The sequence below is a fragment of the Bos grunniens genome, chromosome 4 (assembly GCF_055505025.1).
Source record: "Bos grunniens cultivar Pamir isolate PY7600 chromosome 4, Bosgru_T2T1.0, whole genome shotgun sequence".
In the NCBI taxonomy this organism is placed as follows: domain Eukaryota; kingdom Metazoa; phylum Chordata; class Mammalia; order Artiodactyla; family Bovidae; genus Bos; species Bos grunniens.
The window spans coordinates 20,478,310-20,500,478 of NC_141168.1; the positions used below are offsets into that span (position 1 = coordinate 20,478,310).

The 22,169-nt window shown below is 43.0% G+C and overlaps 1 long non-coding RNA gene across 5 annotated transcripts in view; it reads right to left on the reverse strand.

Annotated features, from left to right (window-relative positions):
* LOC147373740 (uncharacterized) overlaps positions 1–22,169 on the reverse strand; it is a 137,282-nt gene that overhangs the window by 25,243 nt on the left and 89,870 nt on the right. The window contains exon 1 of one of the 5 annotated variants that reach the window (XR_015162025.1): positions 17,978–19,033. The exons of 3 other annotated variants lie outside the window; for them this stretch is intronic. This is a non-coding gene — a long non-coding RNA (uncharacterized LOC147373740). Of the gene's footprint in view, positions 1–17,977; positions 19,034–20,388; positions 21,400–22,169 lie in introns of those variants that run through there. One more of the 5 variants, XR_015162024.1, reaches the window with a different exon arrangement.

A 22,169-nucleotide genomic window follows, 5' to 3' on the forward strand; every position in this document is an offset into this window, starting at 1 on the left:
GTAAGAATGGTGTGTATTCACGTAGTTGTGGCCAGCTCTGCGGCTTTATGCATGATAGCCATGGGGATTCTCCAGACAATACTGGAGTAGGTTGCCATGCCCACCTCTGGGGGATCTTCCCAACCCAGGGACTGCACCCAGGTCTCCTGCATTACACACAGATTTTACCATCTGAGCCACCAGGGAAGCCTATCCCTTCTCCAGGGGATCTTCCCGACCTAGGAATTGAACTAGGATCTCCTGCACTGCAGGCTGATTCTTTACCAGCTGAACTATGACCCTTCATTATTAGGATTTTTCCCTGAAGGATGTCCCATCAATTGCTGTGGACAGTATTTCCATGGTCTCCAGCAGCAACTCATGGTTACAGTCCTCATAGCTGAATTGCTGAGGCTTGAACCTTGTCCAAGCTCTTTCTTTGAATTCCTGAGTGAGGGGAACATGCAAGTAATTTGGGGAGATATGTCATAAATATCATGCTTATGTCACAGGTCACGGGGATTCCTCTAGTCCAGCCGTGTCCCTGCTGGCTTCTGCCTGGCAGTCTCCTACATACAGCAGGAGAGCCCTCTGGGAGACAAGATGGCTTTTCAACTCTGCTGTCCTATGGAGGCATCAGTGCTTTGGAAATGGATTCTCTACTGCAGTGGGTGTACCACCAACTCAGAAACAGCCACCCTTGTGCCAACAAACCATCTCCTGTTTTAGATCCACCGTCTTTCCCCAGACACTTAAGGAGATCATCACACATCAGCCATAGGATATTTTTCTAGAGTCAGACACGACTGAAGCAACTTAGCACACCCAGTAGAATTTATCAGCAGTTTTAGGAACACCAGATACATAGCAGACATTCACTGTATTTGATCTGAACCACTAACGTCAAATTATACAGTCAAATGCAAGATAAACTTTGTTTTAGTAAATCCTAGCTAAAGGATTACTGGCTACTGGGATCGTGGGGCTACACCTAGGTGTCATTGTACTCAAATATTGGCCAAGCAGCCTCAAAAGTACCACTGAACTTACAGACCCAAATCAATTATACGCTGAAGAAATGCTGGCCATGGGGTCAAATGCAGTTCACTGAGCTATTTATAGCCCATACTAAAACACAGCTGTAAATAGAGTAGCAACACAAAGGATGGTCTGGCCACCCTAGCAACTTCTATGCATTCAGCAGCTGCAGCAGAGCAGCCTTATTCACATCATTTGGATAGAACGATGGGTCACAGGTCTGGCAGTGTTGACAGGCCACAGCATCTTATCACACAAAGAAAAATAATGCATAGACAATTCTTAGCCACTGGATGCTGATTTTGAAGACACTACTAGATAACTCTCTTAAAAAGAAGCTGTGTTTGTCTAAGTTTTTCTTTAACAAATCTAAGGCTGTATCCGATATCTGTGTATCTTCCTGATATCTAATAATGTCCTATATGTTTATGCACACCCACCAAGTCTAGCCATGTACCACTGTTGGTGAATTGTGAGTCCAATTTCAGTAGGCTTGAAAGTACTCGATCTAATTTATATTAATTTTACTAGTAAAATTTTAATAATATTTATTGTATTTCAGCTAAGAGTTGTGCTGAGAACTTTTTACCTTGGTGGTGGTTTAGTTGCTCAGTCGTGGCCACTGTTTGCGACCCCATGGACTGTTACCCCTGCAGGCTCCTCTGTCCATGGGATTTCCCAGGCAAGAATACTAGAGTGAGTTGCCCTTTTCTTCTCCAGGGGATCTTCCCAGCCCAGGGATTGAACCTGGGTCTCCTGCATTGTGGGCGGACTCTTTACTGACTGAGCCAGCAAGGAAACCACCTTTTTATATTATCTTATTCAATTTTCATAATAATCATATGTTTAAAATATCATAAGCAAAAGAGAATATAAGATTAAATATAACTTGCTCACAGCCAATAGTTCTGTTTGATTTTAGAGCCCACACTCCTTCAAATTAAATGAAGAGGAAAAACTATTCTCTTCCAAAACCAGAGCTTATACCTGCTCCCTTGCAGAAAGTTCAAGGAAGCCCAGCAGCCCTGGTACCTCTTTTTCTTAATAATAGATCTCCAGAACTTATTTTGCATAACAGAAACTTCATGGGAGAGGGAAGGGCTGGGAGTTCCGGATTAGCAGGGGCAAGCTCTCATATATATGATGGGTAAACAACAGGTCTTGCTGTGTAGCATTGGGAAATATGTTCCATGTCCTGTGATAAACCATAATCGAAAAGAGTGTGAAAAAAAGAATGTCTACATCAAACCAGGCAATCCTAAAGGAAATCAACTTTGAGTATTCATTGCAAGGACTGACGCTGAAGTTCCAATGCTTTGACCACCCAATGTGAAGAGCCAACTCATTGGAAAAGACCCTGATGCTGGGAAAGATCGAGGGCAGGAGGAAAAGGGGGCAAAAGAGGATGAGATGGTTGGATGGCATCATTGACTCAATGGACATGAGTCTGAGCAAGTTCCGGGAGATACTGAAAGACAGGGAAGCCTGGCGTGCTGTTCAGTCCATAGGGTCACAGAGTCTGAGATGACTGTATAACTCAGTCACTTTGCTGTACAGTAAAGGCTGGCACAACACTAAATCAACTATACTTCAGTAAAAAGATAAAATTGTAAAAAGCAGATCTGCATAACTTACTTATTTTGCACAACATAAACTTTGTAACCTTTAGCCAACACCTCCCCACTTTCCCCTCCCCTAGCGGTTGGCAGTCTCCATTCTGTCTCTTCTTCCGTGAATTTGAATACTTTTGATACCACACACAACTAGTTCCTGACTTATTTCACTTAGTGTAACACCCTCAAAGTCCATCTACGTTGCTGCAAATGGCAGAATTTCCTTTTTCCAGGGCTAAATAATATTACACCTATATCACATTTCCTTTGTCCATTTGTATAGCAACAGATATTTAAGTTGTTTCCATGTCTTGGCTATCATGAATAATGCTGCAAGGAATGTGGGAGTGCATTCAACTATCAACTATCTCTTCAAGATCTTGGTTTTACTTTCATTGGCTATATACCCAGGAATGGAATCACTGAATCAAATGGTAATTCTATTTTTAATATTTTAAGGAACCTCAATATTGTTTTCCATAATAGTTGCATGAATTTACGCTCTCACAAACAATAAGGGTTCCCTTTTCTCCATATCCTTGCCAACATTTGTCCTTTGTGAGGTTTTGTTTTGATAACAGCCATCCCAACTGATATTAAGGTGATATCTCATTGTGGTTTTGATTTGCAGTTCCTTGATTAGGGGTGACTTCCCTGGTGGCTCAGACGGTAAAGCGTCTATCTACAATGTGGGAGACTTGGGTTTGATCCCTGGGTTGGGAAGTTCCCTGGAGAAGGAAATGGCAACCCACTCCAGTCTAGAAAATCCCATGGACAGAGGAGCCTGGTGTCCTGATTAGGGATGCTTCCCAGGTGGCTTAGTTGTAAAGAATGTGCCTGCCAATGCAAGAGACTCAAGAGACACAGGTTCAATCCCTGGGTCAGGAGGATCCCCTGGAGTAGGCAATGGCAATTCACTCCAGTATTCTTCCATAGGAAATCTCATGAACAGAGAAGCTTTGCAGGCTACAATCTATGGGGTCACAAAGGAGTTGGATACAACTTAGCGACTAAACAACAAAAATGATGATTAGTGACCTTGAGCTCTTTTTCATATATATGGTGACCATTTGTATGTCTTCTTTGGAAAAAATGTCTATTCAGACATTCTGAAGTTAAAATTTAAAATTTAAATCAAATTTTTAAATCAAATTATTTGGGAATTTGCCTATTTTTAAAATCAAATTATTTGGGTTTTTCTTTTTTTTTTTTTTTTGCTATTGAGTTATAGAAAGAAAGTGAAGTCACTCAGTCATATCCTACTCTTTGCGACCCCATGGACTGTAGCCTGCCAGGCTCCTCCATCCATGGCGTTTTCCAGGCAAGAGTACTGGAGTAGGTTGCCATTTCCTTCTCCAGGGAACCTTCCTGACCCAGGGATTGAACCCGGGTCTACCCACATTAAAGGCAGACGCTTTACTGTCTGAGCCACCAGGGAAGATCCCATTGAATTATATAGTTCCTTATATATTTGAATATTAACCCCTTATCAGCTATATGGTCTGCAAATATTTTCTCCTATTACATAGGTTGACCTTTCATTTTGTTGATGGTTTCTTTTGCTGTGCAGAAGCTTTTTAGTTTGATGTAGTCCCACTTAATCTTGTTTTGCTTTTGTTGCCTGTGCTTTTGATACTATATCAAAGAAACCATTTCAGAAACCAATGTTAGAAGCTCTTTCCCTATATTTTCTAGGAGTCTTATTGCATTGGGGCTTTAAGTCTTTAATCCATTTTGAGTTGAGTTTTGTATATAGTGTGAGATGGGAATTCAATTTTATTCTTTTACACATGGATATCTAGTTTTCCCAACACTATTTATTGAAGACTGTCTTTTCCACATTGAGTCTTCTTGGCTCCTCTGTCAAATATTAGTTGAGCATATGAATATGCCAGAGTTTATTTCTAATTTCTTTTATTCTGTTCCACAGTCTGTCTAAATGTCTGTTTTTATGCCAGTACTATACTGTTTTGATTATGGTAACTTCGCAACATGTTTTAAAAATCAGGGAGCTTTGTTCTTCTTGCTCAAAACTGCTTTGGCTATTAAGGGTCTTTTATGGTTCCAAATGAATTTTAAGATTGTTTTGCTCTTCCTGTAAAAATGTATTTTGGATTTTAATAAGAATTACATTAAATCCATAGATCACTTTGGTAAATATGGACATTTCAACAATATTAATTTTTCCAGTCTGTGAATGTGGGACATCTTTCCATCTGTATTTCTTTTATCAGTGATTTGTAGTTTTTAGTGTACAACCTTTCACCACTTTGGTTGTTAAATTTATTCCTAAATATCCTATTCTTTTTTACACTATTGCAAATGGAATTGTTTTCTTAATTTCCTCTTTGTTTTTGGCTACACTTCACAGCTTGTAGGATCCTATTTCTCTGACCCAGGATTGAACCTGGGCCTTCAGCAGTAAGAGCACAGATTCCTAACCACTGGACCACATTAGAATTCCATTTTCTTTTTTGGATAGTTGTTTGTATATAGAAATGTGACTCATTTTTGTAGATTGATTTTTGTATCCTCTGACTTTACTGAACTTGCCTATTATTTCTAATAAAGTTAAAATTAAGTTTTTGAAACTAAACACTATGAACCTGGAAATCCTATCATGTACCCATGCTTATCAAAAATTACTATTTAAGGGAATTAGAATTTTACGACATTTTGATGTTTGTTTCACATTTTAACTGAGCATCTATTATGGTCTGGGCATTATGCTAACTATTTCCTATGAACTAACTCATTTACACTTAATAAAACTATAAGGTAGAACTATTTTCAAATGAGAAAACTAAAGCTCAGAGAAGTCAGGTAACTTGTATATACTCAACTGCCATATACTAGTGGTAGGCTGTGCTTTCTACATAAATTGCCTCTCCAACTCTCACTGAACCAACTTATGACATTTTATTCAGTAAATACACATTTTCCAAGTTCTTAAACATTTTATGATTCTATAAGAAAACATTTTATGAGTTTGTTTATGATGTTAAGCAATTAGATGAAAAGTATCAGGTAACATGCCTTGATCAATCACTTCTCATGACAAAATCAAATTCTGCAGAGATGACATTTAATTTTTCATTTGAAAAATAGCACTACTTGAATGTACTGTTTTTCTGGCATCTAGAATTAATATATAGATCAAGACTCAGCACACTGTGTCCCACAGACCTAACCTGCCCCACCACCTGTTTTTTTATAAATACAGTTTTTTATTGGAACACAGTTTTACATCCATTCACTTACTTTTTTTTTTTTTTTTTTGATTTATGGCCTCTTGCACACTTCAAAAGGAGAGGTGAGTAGTTGTAACAGAGACTTGATAGCTCACAAGGAAGGAAAGCCTAAAATATTTACTCTCTGGCCCTTCACAAAAAAAGCTTGCCAACTCCTGATATACTTGTTTAGTTCAGATAAGTTAAAGAAAACTCTGTAGGATTGACCAGGACCTAGTTAGAGAGTGATCAGCAAGTCATTGGAGAATGTAATGTGTTAAATGAAACAAATTATTAATAAAAGCCAAGCCTATAAATGGGCTTCGCTGATAGCTCAGTTGGTAAAGAACCCGTGTGCAATGCAGGAGACCCTGGTTCAATTCCTGGGTCAGGAAGATCCACTGGAGAAGGGATAGGCTACCCACTCCAGTATTCTTGGGCTTCCCTTGTGACTCAGCTGGTAAAGAATCCTCCTGCAATGTGGGAGACCTGGGTTCAATCCTTGGGTTGGGAAGATCCCCTGGAGAAGGGAAAGGCTACCCACTCCAGTATTCTTGCCTGGAGAATTCCATGTATAGTCCATGGAGTCACAAAGAGTCGGACATGACTGAGCAACTTTCACTTTACTTCAAGCCTATAAATAATGCACCTCTCTTCATACCTAGAGTAGATTATTACAGTAATGGTCTCCAGTGAGTCATGTCTGGGTATGTAGGATTTGGGGCAACCCTTTCCCACACTGACACTCGGGCTTGGCCATGTGACATATTGGGGCCAGATGGGACATCGAACATGAAACCAGGAGAAGAACACAGGTGTTGCCTTGCTGGGGCTTGCCTCCTTAGAGCTTAGCAATCTCAGCATGGAAAGTAACCCAGAGTTATACCTCAGGAGAGACCACATGAGGAGCTGAGGTATCCTAGTCCACAGATGAGTGAGACAGATGAGTGAGACAGATGAGTGAGACCATCTTGGACTATCCCACCCCATTTGGGCCCCCAGAGGACTGTAGCCATGAGTGACCTCAGGTGAGATCAGAAGAAACACCAACTGGACCTAGCTCAAACTGCAGAATTAAAAACAAATATATATGGTTGTTTTAAGCCACTAGGGTTTTGGGTTTTTTTGTTTTCTTATGCAGCAAGAGACAATGACACCCCACCCTAGATGGAGGAATCTGCTGATGAAACATCAGGAGCATCACCTGGAGGCAAGAAGATATGTCTCATTAAAAGGAAAGCATCATCCTTTTAATCATGACCAGATCACGACCTCCTTATTGCAAAATTCAGATTTAAATTGAAGGAAATAGGGAAAACCACTAGGTCATTCAGGTATGACCTAAATCAAATCCCTTATGATTATACAGTGGAGGGGATAAATAGATTCAAGGGACTAGATCAGATAGACTGAGTGCCTGAAGAACTATGGATGGAGGTTTTAATATTGTACCAGAGGCAATGACCAAAACCATCCACAAGAAAAAGAAATACGAGAAGGCAAAAAGCTTGTCTGAGGAGGCCTTACAAATAGCTGAGAAAAGGAGAGAAGCAAAGGCAAAGGAGAAAGGAAAAGATGCACCCATCTGAATGCAGAGTTCCAAAGAACAGCAAGGAGAGAGAAGGTATTCTTCAGTGAACAATGCAAAGAAATAGAGGAAAACAATAGAATGGGAAAGACTAGAGATCACTTTAAGAAAATTAGAGATACCAAGGGAATATTTCATTAAAGGATAGACACAATAAAGGACAGAAATTGTATGGACCTAACAGAATCAGAAAAGGTTAAGAAGAGATGGCAAGAATACTCAGAAGAACTATGCAAAAAAGTTCTTAATGATCTGGATAACCATGATGGTGTGGTCACTCACCTAGAGCCAGATATCCTGGAGTGTGAAGTCAAGTGGGCCTTAGGAAGCATTACTATAAACAAAGATAGTGGAGGTAATGGAATTCCAGTTGAGCTATTTCAAATCCTAAAAGATGATGCTGTGAAATTGCTGTACTCAAATATGCCAGCAAATTTGGAAAACTCAGCAGTGGCCACAGGACTAGAAAAGGTTGATTTTCATTCCAATCCCAAAGAAGGGAAATACCAAAAAATGTTCCAACTATTACACAATTGCACTCATTTCACATGCTGGCAAGGTAATTCTCAAATTCGTTCAAGGTAGGCTTCAACAGTATGTGAACCAAAAACTTAAGAGATACACGGGCTGGATTTAGAAGAGGCAGAGGAATCAGAGATCAAACTGCCAATATCTGTTGGATCATAGGGTTTCAGAGGTGGCACTAGTGATAAAGAGCCTGCCTGCCAACATAGGAGACATAAGAGACAAGTGTTCAATCGGGAAGATCCTCTGGAGGGGGGCATGGCAACCCACTCCAGTAGTCCTGCCTGGAGAATCCCAAGGACAGAGGAGCCTGGGGGGCTACAGTCCATGGGTCACAGAGTCAACACAACTGAAGTGACTTAGTACACACAGTACACACACTGGATCATAGAAAGAGCAAGAAAGCTCCAGAAAAACCTACTTCTGCTTCACTGACTACACCTTTGACTATGTGGATCACAACAAACTGTGGAAAATTCTTGAAGAGATGGGAATACTAAACCAACTTACCTGCCTCCTGAGAAATCTGTAGGTAGGTCAAAATGCAACAGTTAGAACCAGACATGGAACAATGGACTGGTTCAAAATTGGGAAAGGAGTACATCAAGGCTGAATACTGTCACCCTGCTTATTTAACTTACATGCAGAGTACATCATGCAAAACGCTGGGCTGGATGAAGCCCAAGCTGGAATCAAGACTGCTAGGAGAAATATCAATAACCTCAGATACGCAGATGACACCACCCTAATGGCAAAAAGCAAAGAGGAACTAAAGATACTCTTGATGAAGGTGAAAGAGGAGAGTGAAAAAGCTGGCTTAAAACTCAACATTCAAAAAACAAAGGTCATGCCATCCAATCCCATCACTTTGTGGCAAATAGATGGAAAAACAATGAAAACAGTGACAGACTTTATTTTCTTGGGCTCTAAATCACTGCAGATGGTGACTGCAGCCATGAAATTAAAAGACACTTGCTCCTTGGAAGAAAAACTATGACAAACCTAGACAGCATATTAAAAAGCAGAGACATCACCTTGCTGACAAACGTACATCTAGTCAAAACTATGGTTTTTCCAGTAGTCATGTACAGATGTGAGAGTTGGACTATAAGGAAGACTGAGCACCAAAGAACTGATGTTTTCGAACTGTGGTGCTCGAGGAGACACTTGACAGTCCCTTGGAAAGCAGAGATCAAACCAGTCAATCCTAAAGGAAATTAACCATGAATATTTATTGGAAGGACTGATGCTGAAGCTGAAGCTCCAGTACTTTGACCACCTGATGTGAAGAGCTGACTCACTGGAAAAAAACCCTGATGCTGGGAATGACTGAGGGCAGGAGGAGAAGGGGGCAACAGAGGATGAGATGGTTGGATGGCATCACAGACTCAATGTACATGAGTTTGAGCAAACTCCAGGGGATACTGAAGGACAGAGAAGCCTGGTGTGCTACAGTCCATGGGGTCACAGAGTCAGACAAGACTGAGTGAACAACAACCATTAAGGGTCCAGCATTTCCTTTTCTTTCAACTCTTGAAGAAAAGAAAAAATAGACTAAAAGCAAAATACTTTGGTTTTCTGTCTAAAAAAGGTTGATGCTGCTGCTGCTAAGTTGCTTCAGTCGTGTCCGACTCTGTGCAAACCCACAGACGGCAGCCCACCAGGCTCCCCATCCCTGGAATTCTCAAGGCAAGAACATTGGAGTGGGTTGCCATTTCTTTCTCCAATGCACGAAAGTGAAAAGTGAAAGTGAAGTCGCTCAGTCGTGCTGGACTCTTAGCTACCCCATGGATTGCAGCTTACCAGACTCCTCCGTCCATGGGATTTTCCAGGCAAAAGAGTACTGGAGTGGGGTGCCATTGCCTTCTCTAAGAAAGGTTAGGTGCTATAAATAATAAACTCTTTATTTCTGAAGGTTTCTGAAGAATCCTCTTTATCCCTTTCTATCTGCCCAGACAGAAAGTGTCTCTCACATTCTTGTAGGTTTTTCTTTTTTGCCTCTTGGAGGAGTTAAAAGCTAGTGAGGATTCGCTGGTACGAGTCAAAATATCCATGCCAAACTAGTGGCGTTATGGTAAAATACTATAATAGCTTAAGTAGTATGGGGAGGGGGGATGGAAAAAGGGGACAGCACCGAATAAAGAAGAGCCACCAGGGTTAAGCTTCCCTCCTGCCATTCCCACACTAACTGCCAAGTGAGCCTACGCTGACCATCCCTCTGTGTCGGGTGGCACTGACGCAGGCTAAGACGTGGGAGGAAGGTGGTGGGTGGCAACAGCGTTGAGACCAGACAAGACATTGAGCAGACCCTGCGGAGGATCGCCTGGCACCCGGCAAACGACCCTGCCTCCAGGGCAGGCCGGGCAGTGACGTCCCAAGGCCATTTCTCTGCACTGTGCATGCTCACTGGTCAAGAGCAGCAGCAGCAGGGCCCCACCCAGCCTAACCAGACTGTCCTAATGGGACCATGCGGGAGCCAGCAGCTCAGAGCTGTCAATTCAGTTCTGTCGCTCAGTCGTGTCTGACTTCTCGACCCCACGGACAGCAGCACGCCAGGCCTCCCTGTCCATCAGGGAAGAGCTCTCTGCAGGGAGCCGCTAATGCTTCCTCGTCCAGGGAGAGGTCAACCAGTGCTTGGCTTGCTTTACCAAACAGGAGTGAGGTCCCAGGCTTTGTCGCCCCGAGGAGGATGTGCCTTCTAGATACCTACTCCTCACACTCAGCACAAAACACTAGAGAGTGGCTTGCCATCTTTTTCTTACTCTCCCTTTTCTTTTTGAATGCACCATTACATCAGTCCTGAGTTCGTCTCATTTCAGTAGCTGTGAGTTTAAATCTTGGTTTCACGTCTTTATTAGCAATTCTTTTCATGATGATGAGAATCAATACAAACCCCAATTAAAACCTGGACATCTGCCACCCAGTTGCCACAGGCAACGGAGCCCTTTACTCAGGAGGTATGGCCGAGGTTTGACGATGTGGAAGACAGAAGGGAATTCTCCCTGAGGATAGCCGAGCCGGAAACATTTATTTTGATTGTGTGACCCAGTGGATTCTGTTTTAAAAGTTTAAACTCCCTCATTTAAAAGAGAGATGTGTGTTTTAAAAGGAGGTCTTATAAAGAACAGACTTGTGGGGGCGAGGCAGGAGGGGTGAAGGGGAGGGATGGAATGGGAGGCTGGGGTTAGCAGACGTAGGCTATTATATATGGAATGGATAAATCACAAGGCCTACTGAAGTAGCCCCCAGCCTTTTCGGCACAAGGGACCAGTTCCATGGAAGACAATTTTTCCCCGGACCTGGGGGGCTGGGGGGGTGGGGTGGGGACAGGGATGGTTTGGGGATGATTCAAGCACATTAGAGCATCACGTGCTTTATTATTATTACATCAGCTCCACCTCAGATCTCAGGCATTAGATCCTGATGGCTGGGGACCCCTGTATAGCACAGAAAATGATATTCAGTATCCTATGATAAACCACAATGGAAAAGAATATTTTTTTAAAGGAATGTACATATAGATATAACTGAATCACTTTGCTGTACAGAAATTGACATTGTAAATCAACTATGCCAAATAAATAAATAAATATTAGGGAGTTTAAAAAAATCTACCACCTCTGGCTCAGAATGTTTTCATTTAGTTCAATTTCCTTTTTTTCTGAGATAGTCATTATCTTTTTTTTTTTTTAACTATCTTATTATAATATAGAGTCAAGCACACCACTTAATGTGCCTTCCAAACTGTGGAGCGTTGAACAAAAAGAAAATATCTTTATGACAATGTTTCTCCTGCCACAGTTATTTGAGTTATTCTGCCTTGTACTTCCCGAAATATTTTAGGAAAGAATTATGTTCAATGCCTTGCCATGCCTGTGTGTGTGCTAAGCTGCTTCAGTCGTGTCTGACTCTTTGCCACCCCATGGACTGTAGCCCGCCAGGCTCCCATGTTCATGGGATTCTTCAGGCAAGAATACTGGAGAGGGTTGCCATAAGTTCCTCCAGGGGATTTTCCCAACCCAGGGATCGGACCCTCATCTCTTGTGTCTCCTGCATTGGCAGGTGGGTTCTTTACCACCATGTCATGAGTTAACTTGACAATCTTTTTTGCCAAAAATCACATCCACACTTTTAGCCCTACTCTTTCTCTTTGAGGTTGTTGTCTCCTTGTTAAGAAGGAAAAAAATAGGGGCTTCCCTGGTGGCTCAGTGGTAAAGAATCCGCCTGTCAGTGTAGGAGACAGGGGTTTGTTCCCTGGTCCACGAAGATCCCACATGCCTCAGAGCAACTACTGGGCATGAGCTTTAAAGCCCGGGAGCTGCAGACACTGAAGCCTGTGCACCCTAGAGCCCGTGCTCCGCAGAGAAGCCAGCACAGTGAGAAGCTGGTGATCGTTTACAGTGAAAAATGTCGGATTCGTGATCTCCGAAGATTTAGCTTCGGGACCAGGGACCAGGCTAAATTAGCATGAAAAGACATAGAGAAAGCTTCTGACATAGACAATCGCAGGGGGAGAGTCCCCAGCCCCCGCCCCATCCCCACCCCCCTACCCCCCCACAGCTAGTCTTAGCAAAGCCTTCTATACTTTTATCAGACTCACTCCCACAACAGACATCTTAAGATAACAGGATTAGTAAGATGGTTTTTGTTAAGGAGAAACATATCCTCAAGCAAGATACATTGTTAAATTGGCTAAGACAAAGCAATGTAGAAAAAAATGTTTGTCCTTTTCTCCTCAAGAGCCCTGGACCCCTTTCTCCTTCTCGGGGACTGCCTAGGAATTAACTCTCTCACCAGCATACTGCAACCAGAGAGTAGCCCCTGCTGACTGCACCTAGAGAAAAGCCCACGCAGCATGGAAGACTCAACACAAGCAAAAATAAATCAATTAAACTTTTCAAAAAGAAGAAGGAAAAAGTATATGCTTCCATAAGCTTATGGGCTAACATGTGAAAGGGGAGGACATGGAAGCCGATTCCAGGTGGAGGAACATGGGGCTGCCCGAGGCTGACCTCAAGCAGAAGTCTGCAGACGAGCACTACCTTTGTTCATGCTGTGTTCTGTCCTTTCGTGCACACAGTGACACTTAACATGCAGATGAACTTGCATCCTAGACGAACCTGTCCAGGTGGTCACACCTGGCTGATTCCCAGGAGCTCAGACACAGTCCTGACACCAAGGACAAACCAGGTTCCTCATGTCCAAAAGTAAATCCATCCAACCAAATTTGAATTAAGAGGTCCTCATTGCCCAATCCTGCTTCCTCCCTTAAGGATGCTTAATGGGTCTAATTAAGTTTCATTAGGACCACCCAGGCCTCCAGGGAATAAAGTAAACAGCTGACGAGCAGTACTGGTCAGCCAGGTTTAAACTGGATGACTAATGGAGGCAAACACGTGGGTAATCAGGCAAGAAGAAAGCGCTGAGCACCCTGCTGATTCTGCAGCACAAGATGGTCACGAAATGATTCAAGGTGTTTAAAGACGGTGTATTTTGAGAAAACAGTTGTGCCAGGTTTCAGGAAATCTGAAGACATCCTGTTTCCAGTCACAACAGGGAGGGTTCCAGGACTGTGGGGGCATGAACAAGCACATCCTGGAGATAAGTTTCAAGCCAACTTGATAGAGTCCTTCTGCATCCTAACTCCTAAAGCACTTTTAATCTCGTCTCATCCTCAAGGAGACACCCCACAAAAAGCCTATCACACCATCAACCCAGGAAACCAGGGCTCATTTGTTATGACAGGAGTCCCCACCCTGCTGGAGAGAAAAGTTGTACAGGACTAAAAGTTCCTTGCACAGATGTTTAATATCAACCCAAGAGACAGCAACCCCAAAGCCAGTTCAGGGATACAGACAATAACTTAAGAGCTCCAGGAGCCACCCCCCTCCACCAAAAAGACTCCCAGATTTATATCTTTCTTGAAATCTCACCCAAGCTTTGGGCCTGGACCTCCAACTACCTTCAACATCCACAACTAAACCTATGATCCTCACTGCCACCCACTCACAAAAAGAAAATATTTTAATCCTGCTAGGAATATTTATGAAAATCCATTAATTGAATATATACCACAATATCATTTTTAAAATCATAATGATCCAAAACTTCATCAAAATTGCTTGATTATACACCCTCAGTTTCAGCTTCTCTCGTAGTCATTTCTTCCTTAAAAACCCTCCATGGTCAGAGTCTTCCCTAGTGGGTCCAGTGACTAAGATCTGAACTCCCAATGCAGGGGACCTAGGATTGATTCCTGGTCAGGGAACTAGATCCTACTTGCCATAACTAAAGATCCTGGGTGCCACAGCTAACACCTGGCACAGCCAAGGAAATAAATAAGTAAAAATAAATACTAAAAAAAAAAAACTTGGCCAAGCTTAACACTCCATTCACACTCGTGCAGGTTGGATACTGTCACAACCCCCAGCAGAAAGGCCCTCTCACTCCAATCAATCAACACACTCCATTTAGGCTAACCTTATCATTATCTTACTCTTCACCGATTCACCCCCGTTGTGAGTTGAATTGTGTCTCCCCAAAAGGTAGAAGTTGAAGTCCTGACCTCCGTACCTCCTAAGGTGAATTTCTCTGGCAATAGGGTTACAGGTGTAATTAAGATGAGGTCATACTGGAGTAGGTGGTCCCTTCGTCCAGCGTAACTGGTGTTCCTACAAGAGGTTTAGCTATGAGAGGAAGATGCCACGTGAAGACACAGGCAGAGACTGGACTGAGACAGCCGCAAGCCACAGAAGTTAGGAAGGGACCAAGAAGGATGCTACCCAGACCCAGAGTCTCAGAGGGAGTAGAGCCCTGCTGACAGCCTTGATTCCTAACCAGAACCATGAGACAAAAAATTTCTGTTGTGTTAAGTAATCCAGTTTGGGCTACTCTGTGATGGCAACCCTAGGAAACAAATACAAGCCCTGTTCCCTTCTAAAACCTTCATTGATTCCTATTCCTTCATTATATCAAGTTCTATTCATTGGCCTGGCTCCTGAGGCCCTTTCCCACGTCGCTCTCCCTGAACAAATATATCTCCCACCATGTCTTCAGCACTTTTTCTAAACTTCAATCTACACTGACCTCTCCCTTCTTCAAAGTCTTGCTGCCTATCGTCCCACTAAAATATCCTTTCACTCTACCAGGTATATTTATTTTTGCCTTTCCTATCAATTCATAAGCACCTTGAGAAATGGACTATGATTTTTTTTTAATCTCCCCAAGTACTGTTGCTGTTGAGTCGCTAAGTTGTGTCTGACTCTTTTATGACCCAACGGACTGTAGCTCGTCAGGCTCTTCTGTCCACAGGATTTCCCAGGCAAGAACACTGGAGTGCATGGCCATTTCCTTCTCCAAGGGATCTTCCCAACCCAGGGATTGAACCTGCATCTCCTGCATTGGCAGACAGATTCTTTACCACTGCACCACCAGGGAAGCCCCCCAGAGGATCAGATACTCTATAAGTACTCATAGATTAATTAATCTAGTAGCCTTTACACATGCTTTGCCCTTGACCTGAAATACCCAAGTAGGCTGTGAGCTACATGCCAGGGACCATTGTTTTAATCTTTGTGTCCCCAAAGTCTCACACCATATCTGGCATTTCATAAACTTTCAATAAATATTTTTACTTAATTCATTTAAAAAACCCTGTCTCCAGGTATATCTGTTTTGGGAGTCATATCTGCCTGCTTTTAAAGAAATGACTAATGAGATTCCACTTCTCCCATGGCCTCATATGGAGTCATTAGTTGGGCCCCTGCCTGGAGCTTCAGGGAGCCTTATTAGTCCCCTGCGACCCATCCAAAAGGGGAGTCTTCCTCCCCGTTATCAGGCTTCCTGTTTAACAATACATGACAGGGTTTGTTCTTCTACCCCATTGTTACCTGTGTTTCCAAAAGCCCTTTGAAAGCATAAATAAATGATTGTTGACTGATCTCCTTTCCCCGGGATTTTGCCAATGCTGAGAATCCTGAAAGCTTTCCAAGGCGTGATTTGTCACTGAAAATGCCAAGTGGGGGAGTTGTTGTCCTCTCTACTCATAGGGGTGCTTGATAATTCAAAGTCCCTGTTTCTTCCCACAGAGTCGGGCAGACTAATGTGCTGTCACAAATTCTCCAGTGATAGAGCTGTGCAGGGGGCTTTCCAAACAGCGTAAGCCTCTGCAAGGTCAGGGAGACCTCTGCTGGGCGAGGAAGTCATCCAGACTTCCAAGATGCTGCATCCAGAAAGCCTGCAGGGGCCACCCTGTGACTCTGAGGGTCAGAGTCAGGGAAGGGCCCAGAGGAAGAATACAGCTGTTCCAACGCTGTCAGCCTACCAATGCCCCTCCCCTGCCACCTTTCTACCCACTTTCTCTAAAGCATATGAATTAGCCTCCCTAACAGACAGTATATTAAAAGGCAGAGACATTACTTTGCCAACAAAGTCTGTCTAGTCAAGGCTATGGTTTTTCATGTATGGATGTGAGAGTTGGACTATAAGAAAAGCTGAGGGCTGAAGAATTGATGCTTTTGAACTGTGGTGTTGGAGAAGACTCTTGAGAGTCCCTTGGACTGCAAGGAGATCCAATCAGTCCATCCTAAAGGAGATCAGTCCTGAATATTCATTGGAAGGACTGATGATGAAGCTGAAACTCCAATACTTTGGCCACCTGATGCAAAGAGCTGACTCATTGGAAAAGACCCTGATGCAGGGAAAGATTGAGGGCAGGAGAAGGGGACAATAGAGGATGAGATGGTTGGATGGCATCACCGACTCAATGGACATAAGTTTGGGTAAACTCCGGGAGTTGGTGATGGACAGGGAGGCCTGGTGTGCTACAGTCCATGGGGTTGCAAAGAGTCAGACACGACTGAGTGACTGAACTGAACTGAACAGACAGCTAAATATTTTCTTGGTCATGACTCTCAGAATACAAAACCTCTGACCATCCACTGGATATTTACAAGGTTAGATCAGGGGAGGAGAGGTGTAGTGTGGAAGGTTGAAGAAGCCAAAGAAGAAAGAGGGGAATTTCCAGTTTCCAGGTCTATATGTAAGGAGTTTAAAGTCACCACTCCCCCTTGAGAAATGGAATGTGTGTGCTTGCTCACTAAGTCCTTGCAATCCTATGGGCTGTAGCCCACCAGGCTCCTCTGTCAAAGGGGATTCTCCAGGCAAGAATACTGGAGTGGGTAGCCACGCGCTCCTCTAGACAAATGGAGTATGCCTGCCGTATCAGTAAACAGAGGATGTCACCATCATCAGCAATTGCTGCCCTCCAAAATGAGCCAGTGAGCTCTGAGGAAACTCAGGATGTGAAAACAGGATACTGGCTCCATTTACTGAGGTGCCTATCAAAGGAATGGTTTCAGTGAGCCCAGACTCTTGCCTCTTCCCATATATAGAAAAGCACTAAATTCCTTAACTTGGGAGATCTGGTTTTCTTTAATTAACAACAATCTTTCGATGTTCAAACTACCTGCCCTTTGTTGCGAAACTTTTATCTAACCTGGCTCATCCCCTTGCCTCCTCCGAGCAGTTCTCTCAGGGTTACTTGAGATGCTGTCTCCCAGGCTTGAAGTCCTAAAAATTCCTGGTCAAATAAAACATAACTCCCAATTTATAAGGTTGTGAATATTTTTTGAAAAGACAATCCTGGCCACCTGATGTGAAGAGGTGACTCATTTGAAAAGACCCTGATGCTGGGAAAGATTGAAGGCAGGAGGAGAAGGGGACAACAGAGGATGAGATGGTTGGATGGTATCAGTGACTCAATGGACATGGGTTTGGGTGGACTCCGGGAGTTGGTGATGGACAGGGAGGCCTGGTGTGCTGCGGTTCATGGGGTCGCAAAGAGTCAGACACGACTGAGCTGAATTGAACTGAGCAACAAGTAGAAAGCTGAACAGACTGAAAAATCAACAATACTTCTTGAATCTTGCTGGAAAGCGGAGAACACAGGGCAAACCACTGCCCTTAGGTTAGAGAGACAGGAGAATATAGGAGTCACAACTTACCTGAGCAGAGACTTGGGAGAAGAAACAGCAGCAACCAGGGCTCAGCTAGGAAACGTGTATTGTTGGAGGCTCAGTGTGGACAACTCTAATGGTTAAAAAACTACAGAGTGACCAAGTCATGGCCAGCCAGCAACACACTGAGATTTCCCTCTTGGAGAGGGGCAGCAAAGGAAACATTTTTAAGTTGACCACAGCTGCTGATCATCTCAGTGAGGCCTGCTCTCAGGTGAAACCAGTTAACCAGAGCCTGACCCACTGGTATATTATTATCAGAATCTAACTGACCTGGGGAAGGGGGATACCCAGCTCCAACTGGCTCTCCATGGGAGAAAAGATATACCCAGCCCCAGCTGACTCTAGCCTTCATCCCACCTCAGAAGGGAGCAGAAAACTGAGAAAAACTCATGAAGTTCACAATCCAGAGGCACATGCTCCCCAAAACATGGAGACCTACTTATGGGACAGAGAACGCCTCCTCTCCCCGTACCCATCACCACCACATTGCTGTCATTGTTTAGTCGTTAAGTTGCGTCCAAGTCTTTCGAGACCCCATGGACTGTAGCCTGCCAGGCTCCTCTGGCCGTGGGATTTCCCAAGCAAGAATACTGGAGTGGGTTGCTATTTCCTTCTCCAGGGGATCTTCCCGACCCAGGGATCGAACCCACATCTGCGTTGGCAGGTGGATTCTTTACCGCTGAGCCACCAGGAAAGATAAGCCTATTACCAGGACTTCCTTTCACCTGGTGTATCATGCTCAGCTAGCAAGAAAACATTACAAGGCATACCAAAAGGTAAAAACACAATTTGAAGAGACAGGATAAACCACAGAATCAGATATGCAGGGGTGTTGGAATTATCAGGCCAGGAATTTAAAACAACTCTAATTATTACACTAAAGGACCTTCATAGATCAAGCAGACAGCATTCAAGAACAGATGGGCAATGTAAGCAGAGAGATGGAAATCCTAAGGAAGAACCAAAAAGAGATAGGAGAGAGAAAAAAACCTCTGTAACAGAAATGCAGAATGCCTTTGATGGGCTCATTAGTACATTGGACACAGCTGAGAAGAGAATCTGAGCTCGAGCCTGCTATCAACAGAATTCTCAAACCAGAAAGCAAGAGAATAAAGACTGGAAAAAAAAAAAAACAGAATATCCAAGGGTATGGGACATTTATAAGGGTATGATATACACATAATGGGAATATCGGAAGGAGAAAGGAACAGAAGACATATTTGAAACAATAATGACTGAGAATTTCCCCAAATTATTAAACACCAATAGTAGTATCAAAATTAATATCAGACATCAAACCACTGATCCAGGAAGCTCAGAGAACAGACACCAAGCAGGATAAATGCAAATAATAGCAACAACAACAAAGGCTACACCTGTGTGTGTGTGTGCACACACTGTGTGTGTGCTTAGTTGCTCAGTGGTGTCTGACTCTTTGTGACCCCACGGATTATAAGCTTGCCAGGCTTCTCTGTCCATGGGATTCTCCAGGCAAGAATACTAGAGTGGGTTTCCATGCCCATCAAATTGAAGAAAATCAAAGATAAAGAAAAAATTCTGAAAGGAGCCTTTTTTTTTCTTTGCTTTGCTCAATGGCTTCAGTCGTGTCCACTTTTTGTGACCCTATAGACTGTAGCCCACCAGGTTTCTCTGTCCATGGAATTTTCTAAGCAAGAATACTGGAGTGGGTTGCCATGCCCTCCTCCAGGGGATCTTCCCTAGGATCGAAACCATGTCTCCTGCATTACAGGAGGATTCTTTACCCACTGAGCCACCTGTGAAACCCAAAAGAAGCTAGAGGGTGGGGAGCAGGGTGTAGAATAGCTTCTCTATAGAGGAACAAGATACCCTGGAGAATACTCCAGTATTCTTGCCTGGAGAATCCTATGGACAGAGGAGCCTGGTGGGCTATACATTCCAGGGGGTCGCAAAAGAGTCGGACACGACTTAGCAACTAAAACAACAACATAGAGGAAAGAGATAAGTTTTAAGGGTTATCAAAGGATTCCCGAGATATTTTTGCCAGTTCTCAGCAACTTTCTGACCCCAAATACTCAAAATACTTAGCACATTCCCAAAATAGAGTTTAGGAATGTGAAAAGGTGGGATAAAGCATGGATGTGGCTTTCCAGAAATGCGTGAGTAAGCTGCAATGACTGAAGGAGAACACCCACTTCCTCTTCAATATCCATCTTATGCCCCTGGTGTCCTCGGGAGTGGGCACTCCTGGGCCTCCTTCACAAGGAACCTGCTTTTACCTAGCGTAGATTATCACATCATCCTGTAACCCAGGAATGTTTGCATTTTAACCGAGGACTGAAGAACTTTCCAGATGCAACAGTTCATTCCTAAGGTAGCTGTAATATGGCAGGATGGCTTATTTTCAGTCACACAGGTTTCCAGAAGACTAAGAATTCTAGGCACTATGGCAGATGGAAACAAAGACAAACATTTTTATAAGGAAAAAAATCTCTCTTTATCATTGGCACCCCAGTAGCAGACATACACCCAGCACCAGATCTTGGTTCCAAAATACAGTTCTCCAATGAAAGGAACCAGGGCTCCTTGAAGAAGTAGCTGATTCTAGGTCTGGGCAAGAACAACATGAGATGATCTTGGAGCGTCTTGTGGTACCAGAAAGAAAGAATGTGCTCAGAAAGGATGAAAGAGCATAGAAACCACCATGAACGTGTTCCCAATGGCCAAGGCTAGAACATTCTGAACAATAAAATAATGATATTTAATTGTAATCCACAGACTAAAGTAAACATACATGAGTTTATCCTCAAATTTTAAAATAATTGAATAAGTAAATTGGCAATGAGGTATAGATCTTTCTTACAAAAAATTCCAATTAAGAAAAGTGGAAGGAAAGAAGGAAATATAAAACCACCATTTGTAATAATTATTGCAGGCAAAAAAATCACCACTGCATGCTTAAAATTAGTGGCAGAAACTTAAGAAAAAAAATTGCATATATTAATTTCAAAAGGAAACACAGTAACTTTAGAGTGGAAACATTCTTCAGACACACCTTAATCCAGTGATCGAGGAAAAAACACTACTAATAAAATGTATTACGATCATGTCACCCTGGCATCAAGTTAAGGACTCACCCCTCTGACCTCTTTTATAAACTTAGTTATCTCCTAAAGGCCTTGTCTCCAAACAGTTACAGTGAGTGTGGCTTCAACATGAATTTGAAGGGGAAACAATTCCGACCAAAGCATTTCCCAAAAATATATAGCAATCTATCCATGAAAAAGCATCCCAAGTTGTCTATGGGACAACTGATTAGTACTCTTCAAACACTTCAAGGTCAGGAAAGACAAAGAAAAACTGAAGACCTGCCACAGGTTGAAGGATTCGAGGCCCTTTCAGTGCAGCATGGCATCTGGGATTGAATCCTATAACAGAACAAAGACAATAATGGGGGAACAGGTTCAACCTGAATAAAGTTGATAGTTATGTTGTTTGTTTTGTAATTATGTAATTAATGTTCATGTCGTGCTTTTAATCATGGTCCTATGGCTGGATAAGAAAGTGTGTCTGAAATGTTTTGGGCTATCTTTGCAACTGTTCTCTAAGTCTAATATTATTTCAAAATAAAAATCTTCTCTGGGACTTTCCCAGGAATTCCATGGTTAAGACTCTGTGCTTCCAATGCATGGGGTGTGGGTTCAATCCCTGGTCAGGGAACTAATATCTCCCCTGCAGTTTGGTGCAGCAAAAAAAAAAAAAAAAATTTAATCTTGAAAATTTTTCTTTTTCTCTAAATGTCCTTTATATCCCATTCTTTGCAATAGGGGTGAGAATAGAGAACTAAATCATCGACCATGTTTTCTCTGGGGGTGGCAGAGGGGACCATGCTGCAGAAGGACTCCCTGCACAGTTCCTCCACCCCACAGGAAGAGAGGGAGCCAGGAGCTGGACAGTTTCAAAAACGGAAGACAGATTTTAAAAGCTAATTTCATGGAGACTCATGTGGAACACAGAATCTGCAATAAGGGAGATGAGCGTTGGCCTACTTCCAGGTGCCTGGCACAGAGACAGACCAGGCGCCTTCATTTGAAGACTGTCAGCTGTTTGTGTCCACAAAAGAGAGAGGACTCGGCTTCCACGTGAGCAGCCCAGGGCCACCCTCCCCTCCAGCTAGTCAATTCTGTGGCTCCGAGGG